The sequence below is a fragment of the Pelobates fuscus genome, chromosome 9, assembly GCF_036172605.1.
Source record: "Pelobates fuscus isolate aPelFus1 chromosome 9, aPelFus1.pri, whole genome shotgun sequence".
Lineage (NCBI taxonomy): Eukaryota > Metazoa > Chordata > Amphibia > Anura > Pelobatidae > Pelobates > Pelobates fuscus.
Window position 1 is genome coordinate 44,691,347 of NC_086325.1, and position 16,882 is coordinate 44,708,228.

General features: G+C 37.7%; 13 non-coding genes across 13 annotated transcripts; all 13 read left to right on the plus strand.

Moving 5' to 3' along the window:
- Window positions 1-299: 299 nt before the first annotated feature.
- Window positions 300-372, plus strand: TRNAR-UCG (transfer RNA arginine (anticodon UCG)). The gene has a single exon. It is a non-coding gene; the product is annotated as a tRNA-Arg (tRNA).
- Window positions 373-2,740: 2,368 nt separating this feature from the next.
- Window positions 2,741-2,813, plus strand: TRNAR-UCG (transfer RNA arginine (anticodon UCG)). The gene has a single exon. It is a non-coding gene; the product is annotated as a tRNA-Arg (tRNA).
- Window positions 2,814-4,596: 1,783 nt separating this feature from the next.
- TRNAR-UCG (transfer RNA arginine (anticodon UCG)) lies at window positions 4,597-4,669 on the plus strand. Its single transcript has one exon. It is a non-coding gene; the product is annotated as a tRNA-Arg (tRNA).
- An 859-nt stretch (window positions 4,670-5,528) lies between these two features.
- TRNAR-UCG (transfer RNA arginine (anticodon UCG)) lies at window positions 5,529-5,601 on the plus strand. Its single transcript has one exon. It is a non-coding gene; the product is annotated as a tRNA-Arg (tRNA).
- An 857-nt stretch (window positions 5,602-6,458) lies between these two features.
- On the plus strand, window positions 6,459-6,531 carry TRNAR-UCG (transfer RNA arginine (anticodon UCG)). The gene has a single exon. It is a non-coding gene; the product is annotated as a tRNA-Arg (tRNA).
- An 859-nt stretch (window positions 6,532-7,390) lies between these two features.
- Window positions 7,391-7,463, plus strand: TRNAR-UCG (transfer RNA arginine (anticodon UCG)). Its single transcript has one exon. It is a non-coding gene; the product is annotated as a tRNA-Arg (tRNA).
- An 853-nt stretch (window positions 7,464-8,316) lies between these two features.
- On the plus strand, window positions 8,317-8,389 carry TRNAR-UCG (transfer RNA arginine (anticodon UCG)). The gene has a single exon. It is a non-coding gene; the product is annotated as a tRNA-Arg (tRNA).
- Window positions 8,390-9,246: 857 nt separating this feature from the next.
- TRNAR-UCG (transfer RNA arginine (anticodon UCG)) lies at window positions 9,247-9,319 on the plus strand. Its single transcript has one exon. It is a non-coding gene; the product is annotated as a tRNA-Arg (tRNA).
- A 1,782-nt stretch (window positions 9,320-11,101) lies between these two features.
- Window positions 11,102-11,174, plus strand: TRNAR-UCG (transfer RNA arginine (anticodon UCG)). The gene has a single exon. It is a non-coding gene; the product is annotated as a tRNA-Arg (tRNA).
- A 1,781-nt stretch (window positions 11,175-12,955) lies between these two features.
- On the plus strand, window positions 12,956-13,028 carry TRNAR-UCG (transfer RNA arginine (anticodon UCG)). Its single transcript has one exon. It is a non-coding gene; the product is annotated as a tRNA-Arg (tRNA).
- An 857-nt stretch (window positions 13,029-13,885) lies between these two features.
- TRNAR-UCG (transfer RNA arginine (anticodon UCG)) lies at window positions 13,886-13,958 on the plus strand. The gene has a single exon. It is a non-coding gene; the product is annotated as a tRNA-Arg (tRNA).
- An 857-nt stretch (window positions 13,959-14,815) lies between these two features.
- Window positions 14,816-14,888, plus strand: TRNAR-UCG (transfer RNA arginine (anticodon UCG)). The gene has a single exon. It is a non-coding gene; the product is annotated as a tRNA-Arg (tRNA).
- Window positions 14,889-16,679: 1,791 nt separating this feature from the next.
- TRNAR-UCG (transfer RNA arginine (anticodon UCG)) lies at window positions 16,680-16,752 on the plus strand. The gene has a single exon. It is a non-coding gene; the product is annotated as a tRNA-Arg (tRNA).
- Window positions 16,753-16,882: the final 130 nt, after the last annotated feature.

Here is a 16,882-nt window from a genome sequence, read left to right on the forward strand (position 1 = left end):
GCATTCCCTTCTAACAGTAGATTTCCTCTATTTGACTGAGCGGACAAATTCGGCTCTGCTCATTTCTGGGGAATCGAAAATCAAGATGTTTTTTTGCAAAGCTTTGCCTTTATTCCATCGTTACTTAATCCATCTTTTAAAATTGCTGTCACTGCTTGAAAGAGTGTGCAGTAAGTGGTGCCTCTTTCGGACAAAGGGAGGTTTCTCCAATTTTTTTCACAAGTTGAATCGCTTTTGCAATTTGTAATGCTATGTTTTTTCTTTTTCCCAGATACGCTGCCACACACACTCAAAATTGAGACCGCGTGGCCTAATGGATAAGGCGTCTGACTTCGAATCAGAAGATTGAGGGTTCGAGTCCCTTCGTGGTCGATGTTTATGAAGCTTCAAACACCAATGCAGAAGCCTGGCATGTCATGTTCTTCTGAAAAGGGGTAAGTTTCTTTGTTACTTTTAATGATAAAAATTGGTGCGTTTGACTAAATCAAACAACCCTATGATGGAAAATTACTACAAATATAAGATAAAGGACAGTTTCCTTCAAATCTTTTAAAGCAAACCTTTAAAAAAAATTCATCAGAAACAGAGGGATATATTTGAAGAAGTTACCTGGTGGAAACACTGCTTTTAGCCATTGTAAGAGAAATGAAAACAGAAAAATTCTTTGGAAATCATGCTATTTCTTTCTCATCAACTTATGCAAATCATTGGAATTGCCACTTATGCCAAAAAGAGAGAGCTCTGAAAGTGTGTTTCTAACAAAAGGCAGTTTTCTCTCTCAAATTGTTTCACAAGTTTGAAAAAAATGAAGCATCTGCATTAACTCCTAAAGGTGATCATGTTTTCTGCCAAGTGACCTCATGGAAGAGGAGGATTCTGTTTTGGCTTGTCCTTCCACGTTGTTGTCAAGTTTGAAGAATTGAAACATCTGCATTCCCTTCTAACAGTAGATTTCCTCTATTTGACTGAGCGGACAAATTCGGCTCTGCTCATTTCTGGGGAATCGAAAATCAAGATGTTGTTTTGCAAAGCTTTGCCTTTCTTCCATCGTTACTTAATCCATCTTTTAAAATTGCTGTCACTGCTTGAAATAGTGTGCAGTAAGTGGTGCCTCTTTCGGACAAAGGGAGGTTTCTCCAATTTTTTTCACAAGTTGAATCGCTTTTGCAATTTGTCATGCTATGTTTTTTCTTTTTCCCAGATACGCTGCCACACACACTCAAAATTGAGAACGGGTGGCCTAATGGATAAGGCGTCTGACTTCAAATCAGAAGATTGAGGGTTCGAGTCCCTTCGTGGTCGATGTTTATGAAGCTTCAAACACCAATGCAGAAGCCTGGTATGTCATGTTCTTCTGAAAAGGGGTAAGTTTCTTTGTTACTTTTAATGATAAAAATTGGTGCGTTTGACTAAATCAAACAACCCTATGATGGAAAATTACTACAAATATAAGATAAAGGACAGTTTCCTTCAAATCTTTTAAAGCAAACCTTTAAAAAAAATTCATCAGAAACAGAGGGATATATTTGAAGAAGTTACCTGGTGGAAACACTGCTTTTAGCCATTGTTAGAGAAATGAAAACAGAAAAATTCTTTGGAAATCATGCTATTTCTTTCTCATCAACTTATGCAAATCATTGGAATTGCCACTTATGCCAAAAAGAGAGAGCTCTGAAAGTGTGTTTCTAACAAAAGGCAGTTTTCTCTCTCAAATTGTTTCACAAGTTTGAAAAAAATGAAGCATCTGCATTAACTCCTAAAGGTGATCATGTTTTCTGCCAAGTGACCTCATGGAAGAGGAGGATTCTGTTTTGGCTTGTCCTTCCTCGTTGTTGTCAAGTTTGAAGAATTGAAACATCTGCATTCCCTTCTAACAGTAGATTTCCTCTATTTGACTGAGCGGACAAATTCGGCTCCCTTCGTGGTCGATGTTTATGAAGCTTCAAACAAGTTTCTTTGTTACTTTTAATGATAAAAATTGGTGCGTTTGACTAAATCAAACAACCCTATGATGGAAAATTACTACAAATATAAGATAAAGGACAGTTTCCTTCAAATCTTTTAAAGCAAACCTTTAAAAAAAGTCATCAGAAACAGAGGGATATATTGGAAGAAGTTACCTGGTGGAAACACTGCTTTTAGCCATTGTTAGAGAAATGACAACAGAAAAATTCTTTGGAAATCATGCTATTTCTTTCTCATCAACTTATGCAAATCATTGGAATTGCCACTTATGCCAAAAAGAGAGAGCTCTGAAAGTGTGTTTCTAACAAAAGGCAGTTTTCTCTCTCAAATTGTTTCACAAGTTTGAAAAAAATGAAGCATCTGCTTTAACTCCTAAAGGTGTCCATGTTTTCTGCCAAGTGACCTCATGAAAGAGGAGGATTCTGTTTTGGCTTGTCCTTCCACGTTGTTGTCAAGTTTGAAGAATTGAAACATCTGAATTCCCTTCTAACAGTAGATTTCCTCTATTTGACTGAGCGGACAAATTCGGCTCTGCTCATTTCTGGGGAATCGAAAATCAAGATGTTGTTTTGCAAAGCTTTGCCTTTCTTCCATCGTTACTTAATCCATCTTTTAAAATTGCTGTCACTGCTTGAAAGAGTGTGCAGTAAGTGGTGCCTCTTTCGGACAAAGGGAGGTTTCTCCAATTTTTTTCACAAGTTGAATCGCTTCTGCAATTTGTCATGCTATGTTTTTTCTTTTTCCCAGATACGCTGCCACACACACTCAAAATTGAGACCGCGTGGCCTAATGGATAAGGCGTCTGACTTCGAATCAGAAGATTGAGGGTTCGAGTCCCTTCGTGGTCGATGTTTATGAAGCTTCAAACACCAATGCAGAAGTCTGGCATGTCATGTTCTTCTGAAAAGGGGCAAGTTTCTTTGTTACTTTTAATGATAAAAATTGGTGCGTTTAACTAAATCAAACAACCCTATGATGGAAAATTACTACAAATATAAGATAAAGGACAGTTTCCTTCAAATCTTTTAAAGCAAACCTTTAAAAAAAAGTCATCAGAAACAGAGGGATATATTGGAAGAAGTTACCTGGTGGAAACACTGCTTTTAGCCATTGTTAGAGAAATGAAAACAGAAAAATTCTTTGGAAATCATGCTATTTCTTTCTCATCAACTTATGCAAATCATTGGAATTGCCACTTATGCCAAAAAGAGAGAGCTCTGAAAGTGTGTTTCTAACAAAAGGCAGTTTTCTCTCTCAAATTGTTTCACAAGTTTGAAAAAAATGAAGCATCTGCATTAACTCCTAAAGGTGTCCATGTTTTCTGCCAAGTGACCTCATTGAAGAGGAGGATTCTGTTTTGGCTTGTCCTTCCACGTTGTTGTCAAGTTTGAAGAATTGAAACATCTGCATTCCCTTCTAACAGTAGATTTCCTCTATTTGACTGAGCGGACAAATTCGGCTCTGCTCATTTCTGGGGAATCGAAAATCAAGATGTTGTTTTGCAAAGCATTGCCTTTCTTCCATCGTTACTTAATCCATCTTTTAAAATTGCTGTCACTGCTTGAAAGAGTGTGCAGTAAGTGGTGCCTCTTTCGGACAAAGGGAGGTTTCTCCAATTTTTTTCACAAGTTGAATCACTTCTGCAATTTGTCATGCTATGTTTTTTCTTTTTCCCAGATACGCTGCCACACACACTCAAAATTGAGACCGCGTGGCCTTATGGATAAGGCGTCTGACTTCGAATCAGAAGATTGAGGGTTCGAGTCCCTTCGTGGTCGATGTTTATGAAGCTTCAAACACCAATGCAGAAGCCTTGCATGTCATGTTCTTCTGTAAAGGGGCAAGTTACATTTAATGATAAAAATTGGTGCGTTTAACTAAATCAAACAACCCTATGATGGAAAATTACTACAAATATAAGATAAAGGACAGTTTACTTCAAATCTTTTAAAGCAAACCTTTAAAAAAAAGTCATCAGAAACAGAGGGATATATTTGAAGAAGTTTCCTGGTGGAAACACTGCTTTTAGCCATTGTTAGAGAAATGAAAACAGAAAAATTCTTTGGAAATCATGCTATTTCTTTCTCATCAACTTATGCAAATCATTGGAATTGCCACTTATGCCAAAAAGAGAGAGCTCTGAAAGTGTGTTTCTAACAAAAGGCAGTTTTCTCTCTCAAATTGTTTCACAAGTTTGTAAAAAATGAAGCATCTGCATTAACTCCTAAAGGTGTCCATGTTTTCTGCCAAGTGACCTCATGGAAGAGGAGGATTCTGTTTTGGCTTGTCCTTCCACGTTGTTGTCAAGTTTAAAGAATTGAAACATCTGCATTCCCTTCTAACAGTAGATTTCCTCTATTTGACTGAGCGGACAAATTCGGCTCTGCTCATTTCTGGGGAATCGAAAATCAAGATGTTGTTTTGCAAAGCTTTGCCTTTCTTCCATCGTTACTTAATCCATCTTTTAAAATTGCTGTCACTGCTTGAAAGAGTGTGCAGTAAGTGGTGCCTCTTTCGGACAAAGGGAGGTTTCTCCAATTTTTTTCACAAGTTGAATCGCTTCTGCAATTTGTCATGCTATGTTTTTTCTTTTTCCCAGATACGCTGCCACACACACACACTCAAAATTGAGACCGCGTGGCCTAATGGATAAGGCGTCTGACTTCGAATCAGAAGATTGAGGGTTCGAGTCCCTTCGTGGTCGATGTTTATGAAGCTTCAAACACCAATACAAAAGCCTGGCATGTCATGTTCTTCTGAAAAGGGGCAAGTTTATTTGTTACTTTTAATGAGAAAAATTGGTGCGTTTAACTAAATCAAACAACCCTATGATGGAAAATTACTACAAATATAAGATAAAGGACAGTTTCCTTCAAATCTTTTAAAGCAAACCTTTAAAAAAAAGTCATCAGAAACAGAGGGATATATTTGAAGAAGTTACCTGGTGGAAACACTGTTTTTAGCCATTGTTAGAGAAATGAAAACAGAAAAATTCTTTGGAAATCATGCTATTTCTTTCTCATCAACTTATGCAAATCATTGGAATTGCCACTTATGCCAAAAAGAGAGAGCTCTGAAAGTGTGTTTCTAACAAAAGGCAGTTTTCTCTCTCAAATTGTTTCACAAGTTTGAAAAAAATGAAGCATCTGCATTAACTCCTAAAGGTGTCCATGTTTTCTGCCAAGTGACCTCATGGAAGAGGAGGATTCTGTTTTGGCTTGTCCTTCCACGTTGTTGTTGTCAAGTTTGAAGAATTGAAACATCTGCATTCCCTTCTAACAGTAGATTTCCTCTATTTGACTGAGCGGACAAATTCGGCTCTGCTCATTTCTGGGGAATCGAAAATCAAGATGTTGTTTTCAAAGCTTTGCCTTTCTTCCATCGTTACTTAATCCATCTTTTAAAATTGCTGTCACTGCTTGAAAGAGTGTGCAGTAAGTGGTGCCTCTTTCGGACAAAGGGAGGTTTCTCCAATTTTTTTCACAAGTTGAATCGCTTCTGCAATTTGTCATGCTATGTTTTTTCTTTTTCCCAGATACGCTGCCACACACACTCAAAATTGAGACCGCGTGGCCTAATGGATAAGGCGTCTGACTTCGAATCAGAAGATTGAGGGTTCGAGTCCCTTCGTGGTCGATGTTTATGAAGCTTCAAACACCAATACAAAAGCCTGGCATGTCATGTTCTTCTGAAAAGGGGCAAGTTTATTTGTTACTTTTAATGATAAAAATTGGTGCGTTTAACTAAATCAAACAACCCTATGATGGAAAATTACTACAAATATAAGATAAAGGACAGTTTCCTTCAAATCTTTTAAAGCAAACCTTTAAAAAAAAGTCATCAGAAACAGAGGGATATATTTGAAGAAGTTACCTGGTGGAAACACTGTTTTTAGCCATTGTTAGAGAAATGAAAACAGAAAAATTCTTTGGAAATCATGCTATTTCTTTCTCATCAACTTATGCAAATCATTGGAATTGCCACTTATGCCAAAAAGAGAGAGCTCTGAAAGTGTGTTTCTAACAAAAGGCAGTTTTCTCTCTCAAATTGTTTCACAAGTTTGAAAAAAATGAAGCATCTGCATTAACTCCTAAAGGTGTCCATGTTTTCTGCCAAGTGACCTCATGGAAGAGGAGGATTCTGTTTTGGCTTGTCCTTCCACGTTGTTGTCAAGTTTGAAGAATTGAAACATCTGCATTCCCTTCTAACAGTAGATTTCCTCTATTTGACTGAGCGGACAAATTCGGCTCTGCTCATTTCTGGGGAATCGAAAATCAAGATGTTGTTTTGCAAAGCTTTGCCTTTCTTCCATCGTTACTTAATCCATCTTTTAAAATTGCTGTCACTGCTTGAAAGAGTGTGCAGTAAGTGGTGCCTCTTTCAGACAAAGGGAGGTTTCTCCAATTTTTTTCACAAGTTGAATCGCTTTTGCAATTTGTCATGCTATGTTTTTTCTTTTTCCCAGATACGCTGCCACACACACTCAAAATTGAGACCGCGTGGCCTAATGGATAAGGCGTCTGACTTCGAATCGGAAGATTGAGGGTTCGAGTCCCTTCGTGGTCGATGCTTATGAAGCTTCAAACACCAATGCAAACACACCTGGCATGTCATGTTCTTCTGAAAAGGGGCAAGTTTCTTTGTTACTTTTAATGATAAAAATTGGTGCGTTTAACTAAATCAAACAACCCTATGATGGAAAATTACTACAAATATAAGATAAAGGACAGTTTCCTTCAAATCTTTTAAAGCAAACCTTTAAAAAAAAGTCATCAGAAACAGAGGGATATATTGGAAGAAGTTACCTGGTGGAAACACTGCTTTTAGCCATTGTTAGAGAAATGAAAACAGAAAAATTCTTTGGAAATCATGCTATTTCTTTCTCATCAACTTATGCAAATCATTGGAATTGCCACTTATGCCAAAAAGAGAGAGCTCTGAAAGTGTGTTTCTAACAAAAGGCAGTTTTCTCTCTCAAATTGTTTCACAAGTTTGAAAAAAATGAAGCATCTGCATTAACTCCTAAAGGTGTCCATGTTTTCTGCCAAGTGACCTCATTGAAGAGGAGGATTCTGTTTTGGCTTGTCCTTCCACGTTGTTGTCAAGTTTGAAGAATTGAAACATCTGCATTCCCTTCTAACAGTAGATTTCCTCTATTTGACTGAGCGGACAAATTCGGCTCTGCTCATTTCTGGGGAATCGAAAATCAAGATGTTGTTTTGCAAAGCATTGCCTTTCTTCCATCGTTACTTAATCCATCTTTTAAAATTGCTGTCACTGCTTGAAAGAGTGTGCAGTAAGTGGTGCCTCTTTCGGACAAAGGGAGGTTTCTCCAATTTTTTTCACAAGTTGAATCACTTCTGCAATTTGTCATGCTATGTTTTTTCTTTTTCCCAGATACGCTGCCACACACACTCAAAATTGAGACCGCGTGGCCTAATGGATAAGGCGTCTGACTTCGAATCAGAAGATTGAGGGTTCGAGTCCCTTCGTGGTCGATGTTTATGAAGCTTCAAACACCAATGCAGAAGCCTTGCATGTCATGTTCTTCTGTAAAGGGGCAAGTTACATTTAATGATAAAAATTGGTGCGTTTAACTAAATCAAACAACCCTATGATGGAAAATTACTACAAATATAAGATAAAGGACAGTTTACTTCAAATCTTTTAAAGCAAACCTTTAAAAAAAAGTCATCAGAAACAGAGGGATATATTTGAAGAAGTTTCCTGGTGGAAACACTGCTTTTAGCCATTGTTAGAGAAATGAAAACAGAAAAATTATTTGGAAATCATGCTATTTCTTTCTCATCAACTTATGCAAATCATTGGAATTGCCACTTATGCCAAAAAGAGAGAGCTCTGAAAGTGTGTTTCTAACAAAAGGCAGTTTTCTCTCTCAAATTGTTTCACAAGTTTGTAAAAAATGAAGCATCTGCATTAACTCCTAAAGGTGTCCATGTTTTCTGCCAAGTGACCTCATGGAAGAGGAGGATTCTGTTTTGGCTTGTCCTTCCACGTTGTTGTCAAGTTTAAAGAATTGAAACATCTGCATTCCCTTCTAACAGTAGATTTCCTCTATTTGACTGAGCGGACAAATTCGGCTCTGCTCATTTCTGGGGAATCGAAAATCAAGATGTTGTTTTGCAAAGCTTTGCCTTTCTTCCATCGTTACTTAATCCATCTTTTAAAATTGCTGTCACTGCTTGAAAGAGTGTGCAGTAAGTGGTGCCTCTTTCGGACAAAGGGAGGTTTCTCCAATTTTTTTCACAAGTTGAATCGCTTCTGCAATTTGTCATGCTATGTTTTTTCTTTTTCCCAGATACGCTGCCACACACACACACTCAAAATTGAGACCGCGTGGCCTAATGGATAAGGCGTCTGACTTCGAATCAGAAGATTGAGGGTTCGAGTCCCTTCGTGGTCGATGTTTATGAAGCTTCAAACACCAATACAAAAGCCTGGCATGTCATGTTCTTCTGAAAAGGGGCAAGTTTATTTGTTACTTTTAATGAGAAAAATTGGTGCGTTTAACTAAATCAAACAACCCTATGATGGAAAATTACTACAAATATAAGATAAAGGACAGTTTCCTTCAAATCTTTTAAAGCAAACCTTTAAAAAAAAGTCATCAGAAACAGAGGGATATATTTGAAGAAGTTACCTGGTGGAAACACTGTTTTTAGCCATTGTTAGAGAAATGAAAACAGAAAAATTCTTTGGAAATCATGCTATTTCTTTCTCATCAACTTATGCAAATCATTGGAATTGCCACTTATGCCAAAAAGAGAGAGCTCTGAAAGTGTGTTTCTAACAAAAGGCAGTTTTCTCTCTCAAATTGTTTCACAAGTTTGAAAAAAATGAAGCATCTGCATTAACTCCTAAAGGTGTCCATGTTTTCTGCCAAGTGACCTCATGGAAGAGGAGGATTCTGTTTTGGCTTGTCCTTCCACGTTGTTGTCAAGTTTGAAGAATTGAAACATCTGCATTCCCTTCTAACAGTAGATTTCCTCTATTTGACTGAGCGGACAAATTCGGCTCTGCTCATTTCTGGGGAATCGAAAATCAAGATGTTGTTTTGCAAAGCTTTGCCTTTCTTCCATCGTTACTTAATCCATCTTTTAAAATTGCTGTCACTGCTTGAAAGAGTGTGCAGTAAGTGGTGCCTCTTTCGGACAAAGGGAGGTTTCTCCAATTTTTTTCACAAGTTGAATCGCTTCTGCAATTTGTCATGCTATGTTTTTTCTTTTTCCCAGATACGCTGCCACACACACTCAAAATTGAGACCGCGTGGCCTAATGGATAAGGTGTCTGACTTCGAATCAGAAGATTGAGGGTTCGAGTCCCTTCGTGGTCGATGTTTATGAAGCTTCAAACACCAATGCAGAAGTCTGGCATGTCATGTTCTTCTGAAAAGGGGCAAGTTTTTTTGTTACTTGTAATGATAAAAATTGGTGCGTTTAACTAAATCAAACAACCCTATGATGGAAAATTACTGCAAATATAAGATAAAGGACAGTTTCCTTCAAATCTTTTAAAGCAAACCTTTAAAAAAAAGTCATCAGAAACAGAGGGATATATTGGAAGAAGTTACCTGGTGGAAACATTGCTTTTAGCCATTGTTAGAGAAATGTAAACAGAAAAATTCTTTGGAAATCATGCTATTTCTTTCTCATCAACTTATGCAAATCATTGGAATTGCCACTTATGCCAAAAAGAGAGAGCTCTGAAAGTGTGTTTCTAACAAAAGGCAGTTTTCTCTCTCAAATTGTTTCACAAGTTTGAAAAAAAATGAAGCATCTGCATTACCTCCTAAAGGTGCCCATGTTTTCTGCCAAGTGACCTCATGGAAGAGGAGGATTCTGTTTTGGATTGTTCTTCCACGTTGTTGTCAAGTTTGAAGAATTGAAACATCTGCATTCCCTTCTAACAGTAGATTTCCTCTATTTGACTGAGCGGACAAATTCGGCTCTGCTCATTTCTGGGGAATCGAAAATCAAGATGTTGTTTTGCAAAGCTTTGCCTTTCTTCCATCGTTACTTAATCCATCTTTTAAAATTGCTGTCACTGCTTGAAAGAGTGTGCAGTAAGTGGTGCCTCTTTCGGACAAAGGGAGGTTTCTCCAATTTTTTTCACAAGTTGAATCGCTTTTGCAATTTGTCATGCTATGTTTTTTCTTTTTCCCAGATACGCTGCCACACACACTCAAAATTGAGACCGCGTGGCCTAATGGATAAGGCGTCTGACTTCGAATCAGAAGATTTAGGGTTCGAGTCCCTTCGTGGTCGATGTTTATGAAGCTTCAAACACCAATGCAGAAGCCTTGCATGTCATGTTCTTCTGAAAAGGGGCAAGTTACTTTTAATGATAAAAATTGGTGCGTTTAACTAAATCAAACAACCCTATGATGGAAAATTACTACAAATATAAGATAAAGGACAGTTTCCTTCAAATCTTTTAAAGCAAACCTTTAAAAAAAAGTCATCAGAAACAGAGGGATATATTTGAAGAAGTTACCTGGTGGAAACACTGTTTTTAGCCATTGTTAGAGAAATGAAAACAGAAAAATTCTTTGGAAATCATGCTATTTCTTTCTCATCAACTTATGCAAATCATTGGAATTGCCACTTATGCCAAAAAGAGAGAGCTCTGAAAGTGTGTTTCTAACAAAAGGCAGTTTTCTCTCTCAAATTGTTTCACAAGTTTGTAAAAAATGAAGCATCTGCATTAACTCCTAAAGGTGTCCATGTTTTCTGCCAAGTGACCTCATGGAAGAGGAGGATTCTGTTTTGGCTTGTCCTTCCACGTTGTTGTCAAGTTTAAAGAATTGAAACATCTGCATTCCCTTCTAACAGTAGATTTCCTCTATTTGACTGAGCGGACAAATTCGGCTCTGCTCATTTCTGGGGAATCGAAAATCAAGATGTTGTTTTGCAAAGCTTTGCCTTTCTTCCATCGTTACTTAATCCATCTTTTAAAATTGCTGTCACTGCTTGAAAGAGTGTGCAGTAAGTGGTGCCTCTTTCGGACAAAGGGAGGTTTCTCCAATTTTTTTCACAAGTTGAATCGCTTCTGCAATTTGTCATGCTATGTTTTTTCTTTTTCCCAGATACGCTGCCACACACACACTCAAAATTGAGACCGCGTGGCCTAATGGATAAGGCGTCTGACTTCGAATCAGAAGATTGAGGGTTCGAGTCCCTTCGTGGTCGATGTTTATGAAGCTTCAAACACCAATACAAAAGCCTGGCATGTCATGTTCTTCTGAAAAGGGGCAAGTTACTTTTAATGATAAAAATTGGTGCGTTTAACTAAATCAAACAACCCTATGATGGAAAATTACTACAAATATAAGATAAAGGACAGTTTCCTTCAAATCTTTTAAAGCAAACCTTTAAAAAAAAGTCATCAGAAACAGAGGGATGTATATGAAGAAGTTACTTGGTGGAAACACTGTTTTTAGCCATTGTTAGAGAAATGAAAACAGAAAAATTCTTTGGAAATCATGCTATTTCTTTCTCATCAACTTATGCAAATCATTGGAATTGCCACTTATGCCAAAAAGAGAGAGCTCTGAAAGTGTGTTTCTAACAAAAGGCAGTTTTCTCTCTCAAATTGTTTCACAAGTTTGAAAAAAATGAAGCATCTGCATTAACTCCTAAAGGTGTCCATGTTTTCTGCCAAGTGACCTCATGGAAGAGGAGGATTCTGTTTTGGCTTGTCCTTCCACGTTGTTGTCAAGTTTGAAGAATTGAAACATCTGCATTCCCTTCTAACAGTAGATTTCCTCTATTTGACTGAGCGGACAAATTCGGCTCTGCTCATTTCTGGGGAATCGAAAATCAAGATGTTGTTTTGCAAAGCTTTGCCTTTCTTCCATCGTTACTTAATCCATCTTTTAAAATTGCTGTCACTGCTTGAAAGAGTGTGCAGTAAGTGGTGCCTCTTTCGGACAAAGGGAGGTTTCTCCAATTTTTTTCACAAGTTGAATCGCTTCTGCAATTTGTCATGCTATGTTTTTTCTTTTTCCCAGATACGCTGCCACACACACTCAAAATTGAGACCGCGTGGCCTAATGGATAAGGCGTCTGACTTCAAATCAGAAGATTGATGGTTCGAGTCCCTTCGTGGTCGATGTTTATGAAGCTTCAAACACCAATGCAGAAGCCTGGCATGTCATGTTCTTCTGAAAAGGGGCAAGTTTCTTTGTTACTTTTAATGAGAAAAATTGGTGCGTTTGACTAAATCAAACAACCCTATGATGGAAAATTACTACAAATATAAGATAAAGGACAGTTTCCTTCAAATCTTTCAAAGCAAACCTTTAAAAAAAATTCATCAGAAACAGAGGGATATATTTGAAGAAGTTTCCTGGTGGAAACACTGCTTTTAACCATTGTTAGAGAAATGAAAACAGAAAAATTCTTTGGAAATCATGCTATTTCTTTCTCATCAACTTATGCAAATCATTGGAATTGCCACTTATGCCAAAAAGAGAGAGCTCTGAAAGTGTGTTTCTAACAAAAGGCAGTTTTCTCTCTCAAATTGTTTCACAAGTTTGAAAAAAATGAAGCATCTGCATTAACTCCTAAAGGTGCCCATGTTTTCTGCCAAGTGACCTCATGGAAGAGGAGGATTCTGTTTTGGCTTGTCCTTCCACGTTGTTGTCAAGTTTGAAGAATTGAAACATCTGCATTCCCTTCTAACAGTAGATTTCCTCTATTTGACTGAGCGGACAAATTTGGCTCTGCTAATTTCTGGGGAATCGAAAATCAAGATGTTGTTTTGCAAAGCTTTGCCTTTCTTCCATCGTTACTTAATCCATCTTTTAAAATTGCTGTCACTGCTTGAAAGAGTGTGCAGTAAGTGGTGCCTCTTTCGGACAAAGGGAGGTTTCTCCAATTTTTTTCACAAGTTGAATCGCTTCTGCAATTTGTCATGCTATGTTTTTTCTTTTTCCCAGATACGCTGCCACACACACACTCAAACTTGAGACCGCGTGGCCTAATGGATAAGGCGTCTGACTTCGAATCAGAAGATTGAGGGTTCGAGTCCCTTCGTGGTCGATGTTTATGAAGCTTCAAACACCAATACAAAAGCCTGGCATGTCATGTTCTTCTGAAAAGGGGCAAGTTTATTTGTTACTTTTAATGAGAAAAATTGGTGCGTTTAACTAAATCAAACAACCCTATGATGGAAAATTACTACAAATATAAGATAAAGGACAGTTTCCTTCAAATCTTTTAAAGCAAACCTTTAAAAAAAAGTCATCAGAAACAGAGGGATATATTTGAAGAAGTTACCTGGTGGAAACACTGTTTTTAGCCATTGTTAGAGAAATGAAAACAGAAAAATTCTTTGGAAATCATGCTATTTCTTTCTCATCAACTTATGCAAATCATTGGAATTGCCACTTATGCCAAAAAGAGAGAGCTCTGAAAGTGTGTTTCTAACAAAAGGCAGTTTTCTCTCTCAAATTGTTTCACAAGTTTGAAAAAAATGAAGCATCTGCATTAACTCCTAAAGGTGTCCATGTTTTCTGCCAAGTGACCTCATGGAAGAGGAGGATTCTGTTTTGGCTTGTCCTTCCACGTTGTTGTCAAGTTTGAAGAATTGAAACATCTGCATTCCCTTCTAATAGTAGATTTCCTCTATTTGACTGAGCGGACAAATTCGGCTCTGCTCATTTCTGGGGAATCGAAAATCAAGATGTTGTTTTGCAAAGCTTTGCCTTTCTTCCATCGTTACTTAATCCATCTTTTAAAATTGCTGTCACTGCTTGAAAGAGTGTGCAGTAAGTGGTGCCTCTTTCGGACAAAGGGAGGTTTCTCCAATTTTTTTCACAAGTTGAATCGCTTCTGCAATTTGTCATGCTATGTTTTTTCTTTTTCCCAGATACGCTGCCACACACACTCAAAATTGAGACCGCGTGGCCTAATGGATAAGGCGTCTGACTTCGAATCAGAAGATTGAGGGTTCGAGTCCCTTCGTGGTCGATGTTTATGAAGCTTCAAACACCAATGCAGAAGCCTGGCATGTCATGTTCTTCTGAAAAGGGGCAAGTTTCTTTGTTACTTTTAATGAGAAAAATTGGTGCGTTTAACTAAATCAAACAACCCTATGATGGAAAATTACTACAAATATAAGATAAAGGACAGTTTCCTTCAAATCTTTTAAAGCAAACCTTTAAAAAAAAGTCATCAGAAACAGAGGGATATATTGGAAGAAGTTACCTGGTGGAAACACTGCTTTTAGCCATTGTTAGAGAAATGAAAACAGAAAAATTCTTTGGAAATCATGCTATTTCTTTCTCATCAACTTATGCAAATCATTGGAATTGCCACTTATGCCAAAAAGAGAGAGCTCTGAAAGTGTGTTTCTAACAAAAGGCAGTTTTCTCTCTCAAATTGTTTCACAAGTTTGAAAAAAATGAAGCATCTGCATTAACTCCTAAAGGTGTCCATGTTTTCTGCCAAGTGACCTCATGGAAGAGGAGGATTCTGTTTTGGCTTGTCCTTCCACGTTGTTGTCAAGTTTGAAGAATTGAAACATCTGCATTCCCTTCTAACAGTAGATTTCCTCTATTTGACTGAGCGGACAAATTCGGCTCTGCTCATTTCTGGGGAATCGAAAATCAAGATGTTGTTTTGCAAAGCTTTGCCTTTCTTCCATCGTTACTTAATCCATCTTTTAAAATTGCTGTCACTGCTTGAAAGAGTGTGCAGTAAGTGGTGCCTCTTTCGGACAAAGGGAGGTTTCTCCAATTTTTTTCACAAGTTGAATCGCTTCTGCAATTTGTCATGCTATGTTTTTTCTTTTTCCCAGATACGCTGCCACACACACTCAAAATTGAGACCGCGTGGCCTAATGGATAAGGCGTCTGACTTCGAATCAGAAGATTGAGGGTTCGAGTCCCTTCGTGGTCGATGTTTATGAAGCTTCAAACACCAATGCAGAAGCCTGGCATGTCATGTTCTTCTGAAAAGGGGCAAGTTTCTTTGTTACTTTTAATGATAAAAATTGGTGCGTTTAACTAAATCAAACAACCCTATGATGGAAAATAACTACAAATATAAGATAAAGGACAGTTTCCTTCAAATCTTTTAAAGCAAACCTTTAAAAAAAAGTCGTCAGAAACAGAGGGATATATTGGAAGAAGTTACCTGGTGGAAACACTGCTTTTAGCCATTGTTAGAGAAATGAAAACAGAAAAATTCTTTGGAAATCATGCTATTTCTTTCTCATCAACTTATGCAAATCATTGGAATTGCCACTTATGCCAAAAAGAGAGAGCTCTGAAAGTGTGTTTCTAACAAAAGGCAGTTTTCTCTCTCAAATTGTTTCACAAGTTTGAAAAAAATGAAGCATCTGCATTAACTCCTAAAGGTGTCCATGTTTTCTGCCAAGTGACCTCATGGAAGAGGAGGATTCTGTTTTGGCTTGTCCTTCCACGTTGTTGTCAAGTTTAAAGAATTGAAACATCTGCATTCCCTTCTAACAGTAGATTTCCTCTATTTGACTGAGCGGACAAATTCGGCTCTGCTCATTTCTGGGGAATCGAAAATCAAGATGTTGTTTTGCAAAGCTTTGCCTTTCTTCCATCGTTACTTAATCCATCTTTTAAAATTGCTGTCACTGCTTGAAAGAGTGTGCAGTAAGTGGTGCCTCTTTCGGACAAAGGGAGGTTTCTCCAATTTTTTTCACAAGTTGAATCGCTTCTGCAATTTGTCATGCTATGTTTTTTCTTTTTCCCAGATACGCTGCCACACACACACACTCAAAATTGAGACCGCGTGGCCTAATGGATAAGGCGTCTGACTTCGAATCAGAAGATTGAGTGTTCGAGTTCCTTCGTGGTCGATGTTTATGAAACTTCAAACACCAATGCAGAAGCCTGGCATGTCATGTTCTTCTGAAAAGGAGCAAGTTTATTTGTTACTTTTAATGATAAAAATTGGTGCGTTTAACTAAATCAAACAACCCTATGATGGAAAATTACTACAAATATAAGATAAAGGACAGTTTCCTTCAAATCTTTTAAAGCAAACCTTTAAAAAAAAGTCATCAGAAACAGAGGGATATATTTGAAGAAGTTACCTGGTGGAAACACTGCTTTTAGCCATTGTTAGAGAAATGAAAACAGAAAAATTCTTTGGAAATCATGCTATTTCTTTCTCATCAACTTATGCAAATCATTGGAATTGCCACTTATGCCAAAAAGAGAGAGCTCTGAAAGTGTGTTTCTAACAAAAGGCAGTTTTCTCTCTCAAATTGTTTCACAAGTTTGAAAAAAATGAAGCATCTGCATTAACTCCTAAAGGTGTCCATGTTTTCTGCCAAGTGACCTCATTGAAGAGGAGGATTCTGTTTTGGCTTGTCCTTCCACGTTGTTGTCAAGTTTGAAGAATTGAAACATCTGCATTCCCTTCTAACAGTAGATTTCCTCTATTTGAATGAGCGGACAAATTCGGCTCTGCTCATTTCTGGGGAATCGAAAATCAAGATGTTGTTTTGCAAAGCATTGCCTTTCTTCCATCGTTACTTAATCCATCTTTTAAAATTGCTGTCACTGCTTGAAAGAGTGTGCAGTAAGTGGTGCCTCTTTCGGACAAAGGGAGGTTTCTCCAATTTTTTTCACAAGTTGAATCGCTTCTGCAATTTGTCATGCTATGTTTTTTCTTTTTCCCAGATACGCTGCCACACACACTCAAAATTGAGACCGCGTGGCCTAATGGATAAGGCGTCTGACTTCGATTCAGAAGATTGAGGGTTCGAGTCCCTTCGTGGTCGATGTTTATGAAGCTTCAAACACCAATGCAGAAGCCTTGCATGTCATGTTCTTCTGAAAAGGGTCAAGTTACTTTTAATGATAAAAATTGGTGCGTTTAACTAAATCAAACAACCCTATGATGGAAAATTA